The sequence below is a fragment of the Mytilus edulis genome, chromosome 8 (assembly GCF_963676685.1).
Source record: "Mytilus edulis chromosome 8, xbMytEdul2.2, whole genome shotgun sequence".
Lineage (NCBI taxonomy): Eukaryota > Metazoa > Mollusca > Bivalvia > Mytilida > Mytilidae > Mytilus > Mytilus edulis.
The window spans coordinates 58134376-58140375 of record NC_092351.1 but is presented as its reverse complement, the minus strand read 5'-3'; positions in this window follow the sequence as shown (position 1 = coordinate 58140375).

The following is a 6000-nucleotide window of genomic DNA, read 5'->3' as shown; positions in this document are numbered from 1 at the left end:
TTCAATATTTAATTACCATGTTCTCAATACTTTGGTGGTTATCAAGACTTAAAAGTTAATTCTATATTTTAAAATCAAGTTGATCCAACATTTCTTCTATTTCGATATCAGTATGCGAAAGTACCTCTTAATTTTTTTTTTGAATAATTCAGTCTTGCATGTACGTGTCATTTAAGACGATTGTTCCTTAAAACGCGTGTTCTTTAGAAAAAGAGGCGACAGATACAATTGAGACATTCAAAGCACATAAGTTGAAATAACCGACAACGCCAAGGCAACAAAACGATAACAACCAATCGACGACCACTATATTGAACAACCCGATCACTACCAAAAAAAAAGGGTGAACACTGGTGTAAACAGTTAGAGAAAGATAAGCATTTTTTTTTCTGGTGGGTAGGGGTATAGTCTCACGTTAACTTGTAATGAAATCATACAATTCATATTATCTTATATCAAACGAAACTTGCATTTTAACTCGATTTTGTTCACACCTGTATCTGTGTTGTACGACACAATAAAATCGTTAAAGATATCAGGATTAAAAAGAGTTCGCCAGACGCGCGTTGAACCCCATTCTGACATCCGATTCGTTTAAATAAAACACAGATCTAGACGTCAAAATACGTTTTTAAAAAATACATGAAAAGCATAATACATTATCTTGTTTTGGTAACAAAAATGAGGCGAAACTGTGGTGATATTCAAGCCGTATTACCCCACGTGCAATCAACTGTACGTTATTAAGACGAAATTCAGAAGTCGGTGTCAGTACTAAGTAGATACGTCAAACAATAAACATTACCCCACGTGCAATCAACTGTTCGTCATTAAGACGAAATTCAGAAGTCGGTGTCAGTACTAGATACGTCATACAATAAACATTACCCCACGTGCAATCATTTGTTCGTCATTAAGACGAAATTCAGAAGTCGGTGTCAGTTCTAAGTAGATACGTCATACAATAAACATTACCCCACGTGCAATCATTTGTTCGTCATTAAGACGAAGTTCAGAAGTCGGTGTCAGTACTAAGTAGATACGTCATACAATAAACATTACCCCACGTGCAATCATTTGTTCGTCATTAAGACGAAATTCAGAAGTCGGTGTCAGTACTAAGTAGATACGTCATACAATAAACATAAAACTTTAATTATTCTTCCAAATTATAGGATAAGATTTCATTTTTTGTATTTCCATTTTGTTCTGTACTAAATGTCAATTTTATTTTTAGTTAAGTACTATTAAGAGATTGTGTTACATTTAGAGCTTGCTACAAGTACACGAACAAAACAATTATACTCTTTGTTGGTTGGGTGGGCAGAGCTATATGCTGTTTATATGTTACTTTTACATAATTCAATTGGAAACGCATACCGGAATTGGATGACGTACTCGACCACAACCAACATCGGTACCATTCTTATTGATTGATGTCCAGTGACAAATATTTAAATCATGCCCAAGACAATAATTAGTATCTGAGTATCTGTATATGAACTGTTCATTATATTGTAACCTAATATCAATATAAAGTTGTACATACATCTACAGGGAGATAACTGATATATTTTTCGAAAATTGAATGAGCAAATTTAACTTGAGTCAAAGATTTTGGTTCCACCATAATAAAATGTCGAACGTTCATTGGTGTGGTAGATCTAGTAACTATTATAAATCAATACGTGAAGACAATCAATTACAAATAAATCAATAAATCAATAACAGAAAGAAAAAAAATCCGTTGACAAAGACATTGCGCACGATGTTGGCACTACTTAACAAACCTTTGAAAAATGTTTGAACGAAATGGTAATTAAACAATGTGACATTAGTTCCTCCCAACTATAAGCAAATATCTAAACAGACCATATAAAACTGACAGATTTTTTGTAATACTATATAACAGAAGAAATAATCTCCTTTCATAAGTCCCTATCGACATGATATACATGTAATTATCAGATATTAAAAATGGAAAGAATTATACTCCAAACGTTAACATAATAATAAAGAATAAAAAAAGGACAGTCGCCCTTCAACGAATATAAGCATTGATGTGTGATACATAATTAGCCAAAAAATATACCAGTACACAATAACAGGGACTTCATAAAATGCAATTTTATCAAAATATATTTACTTATGTAGACTAAGTACTGCATACACTGTATATCATTATCCGTTTTAAATTAACATACATGTACAAAAATTGTATTATATGTATTACAAGTGGTGAGACTCTTACTAATAAAATATTGAATCTGAATCTGTATATATGTATATATATATATTGATGACATCGACATCAAATGGAACGAAACTGCAGAACGCCTGCAAGAATTTCTCGATTTCTGTAACAACTTTCATCAATCGATCAAGTTCACATCTGAAGTTTCAAATGAGAAAATTGCGTTTCTCGACACCACCATAACTTTAGAAAACGGAGTCATGACAACAGACCTTCACACCAAAAAAACTGATAAACACCAATTTCTCTCTCCGAAGAGTTGTCACCCGAAACACTGCTCCCGGAGCATTCCGTACAGCCAAGCCATCAGGTTAAAACGGATTTGTTCATCGGAATCAAAGTTAAACCATCGTTTAGGGCAACTCAGACAGCAACTCAAATCAAGAGGTTATAAGAACAAAAGCATTTCAGAAGCTTTCGGAAAAGCAAACGAAAAAGAACGAACAAACCTACTTGAATACAAAGAAAAGACGGCCCAGACAAATAAAATCCCGTTTGTTGTTAGCTTTCATCCTCATCTGACAAATATTTCATCAATTGTCCACAAACACTGGCGTCTTATTGAAAATGATCCTTCCTTAAGCGAGATTTTTCCATCACCTCCCGTTATGGCTTACCGCAGACCAAAAAACCTCAAAGATATTCTAGTATCATCCAAAGTATCTAAACGGGAGATATCAACAATCGGAGGTTATAAACAATGCGGAAGGGGCAATTGTAAGTGCTGCAAAGTCGCCAATATAGAAACCCAGTTCATCAGCACAGTCACAAAGAAAAATTACAACATATTTATAACATCAAATTGCAAAACGCAAAATTGCATTTATGTTCTAACGTGTGGAACTTGCAAATTACAATATGTTGGTGAAACAGAAACCCCATTTAACATCCGACTAAATAACCATCGGTCATTTTATACAAAAGAAAGGAACTGCCCAATTACAAGACACCTTTTAAGAGCAGGACATGATTTTGAAAACATCACATTTCAAATCATTGAGAAAAATCAAAATTGGGATACACAAGGAAGACAAAAAAGAGAGAGATTTTGGATGCACCAGTTACGAACTCTTGAACCTGATGGACTCAATGAGAGAGACGAAAAAAGATTTCAAAGCAAATCAAAACCATAGCTATCTTGAAATCATACAGATTAATTTATAAAAATTCATACAATTAATCGAACATCTATAAATGTGTTAAACTTTTATTCCAACTTCATGTAGTTGTAGCTACAAACATATTTTATGACCGAATTAATATGTTACACCCATCCCTCAAATCTTGTATAGATTAAGCTACAAAAATTTTTTTTTGTCATGCATCCGATTTCACCTTGAGAGATGCACACGCCTGATGAAGCTAATTTGTTTAGCGACATATTGCGTATTTCTATTTAACATCTAATAGAACTTTTTAATGTATCAATTAGTGTGTTTTAGTTATATTCTTAGACATTTATATAATTTTAATTCAGTAACTGTATCAGTTTATCTTCACAAACTGATCCACGCTTAATTAGATTGAATGTTGATTGTTGCTATTTTTAGACATTATATATATATATATATATATCAAACGTCTGAATAATAGTCAACGATTTTTCCCACGTGGGAGCTGGATCGTTACAAGTAACGATACATGTACACAATAAAATAAATTATATAAACGCCTAAAAAGTGTACATAACAACACCAATGATATAAAAAGGAACTATAAATGTAATTATTTATAAATATTTCGGATAACAGATATCCTTCGTCAGTCAGATTCTGATGTTAAATGAATCATCTTTAAGTCTTCTTAGATTAAACTTTTACTAAATCTTGAAATTTATACAATAAAAAAGGCAAACCGAACCTCAGTTAAGACGCTTGCACCATTCTAAAAATTTGTTGAATATGACATAGGTTATACGACTAATTACATCAGAGAGTTCACATATATGCTTTAAATAAAAATAATAATGTGCGATGTGAACTAGCACAATTTAAAAGCTTTAACGGTGTCGATATTATGATGTTACAAGGAAGATTGCGTCAATAAGAACTCCAAATAAACAGCACTGAACGGTCTAAATTTCTAAATATTTCAGATTTGACAACTGTAGTGTAGTTACATTAGAGTCTGCGATGTTTAAAACAAACGGCCGTTAAAATATGATAACAAATTTTGACTAAAGTAAAATAGTTGGACGTGGCTTGGTACTTATACATCCCTCAAAAAATTAAGCAATTTAAATTGTTATATTCAACAGATTTATTTTAGTGATGAGTAAGGTAAAGAAATAGAAACGGAGACTGTAATAATAAGTAATATAACCCAGATGTGAAGCACTGCATGGTGTCGAACTACATCTTTTCATTTATCCCATTTGGTGCCAAAGTTGTTAATTTTCTAATCCAAAATCTTTCCCGAGTAAGTCTATCCTCCCTAGACCAAACAGAGTTGTGGTCAATGATAGTAATGGTCAGTCGATTGAGATCTGCCTTAGTGTGGCCAGGGGATCTCAAATGTCGACTAAGAGGGAGGTCTGGTTTGCATTGGTAGTCGCTACGATTACCGTTCATTCGTTTGTGAAACGGCTGTTCTGACTCGCCTACATACTGTTTACCACATTTACACTGTAGGAGATACACAACATTTGTAGGCTTGCAATTAACATTGCAAAATATGGTGTATTCTGTACCAGTGGAGTGACTGTTAAAAGTCTGGGTATCCAGTATTTGTTTGCAAGTCAGACATCGTTTGTTTCCACAACCCTTACAAGAGCCCACTGACGAAGAGCCTGCTTGAGAGGATAACTCAGCTCTCACCAGCAAGTCTTTAAGGCTTTTGGGCCTGCGGAAAGCCAGTACAGGTGGCTCGGGAAAGATCTTGGATAGTTTAGGATGTTTTTCGATAACTTTCCAACTTTCGCGGATAAGGTGAGACAAGTTGTCAAATTTTGGATTGTAAGTCAACACAAAAGGCACCCTCCTGTTGACCTTTTTGACTTTATATTGTAAAAGTTCATCTCGGCTTATGTTTCTAGCACGAGAAAAACCTTTATCAATGTCTTTCCTTTTGTAGCCTCGATGTTTTAGGTGACCGCGAAGTTCTTGTAGTCGTTTTTTGGCAACATCGTTGGTGGAGCAAATCCTTTTTATTCGTATTGTCTGGCTGTAGGGAATGCTCTTGGTGCAATGTTTAGGGTGACAACTTGAAGGAGACAGATATTGATGTTTGTCTGTGGGCTTTTTTATTGTATAAATTTCAAGATTTAGTAAAAGTTTAATCTAAGAAGACTTAAAGATGATTCATTTAACATCAGAATCTGACTGACGAAGGATATCTGTTATCCGAAATATTTATAAATAATTACATTTATAGTTCCTTTTTATATCATTGGTGTTGTTATGTACACTTTTTAGGCGTTTATATATATATATATGGATTCATTAGATAAGTTGCTGTGCGTGTTTATTTAATACGGTTCATGCTTTTATAACTGAATTCTTTTAAATATATTCCGTATGATATAATCATGTTACAGTCCTTTTTTAAATTCCCTTCTATTTCCATTCGGATCGAATATGTGACATACATGTAGTCAGATCTAAATAGAATCAAATGACATTCGGAAATCATTTGCCTTTTTCAAGCAAAGACTCAATAAAAAAAATACAGGTCTCCTTTTAGAATATTTGTTTAATATATGACTGTAATTTTCAAAACTTTCAACTTGGCATCGGTTTTTTTAAACG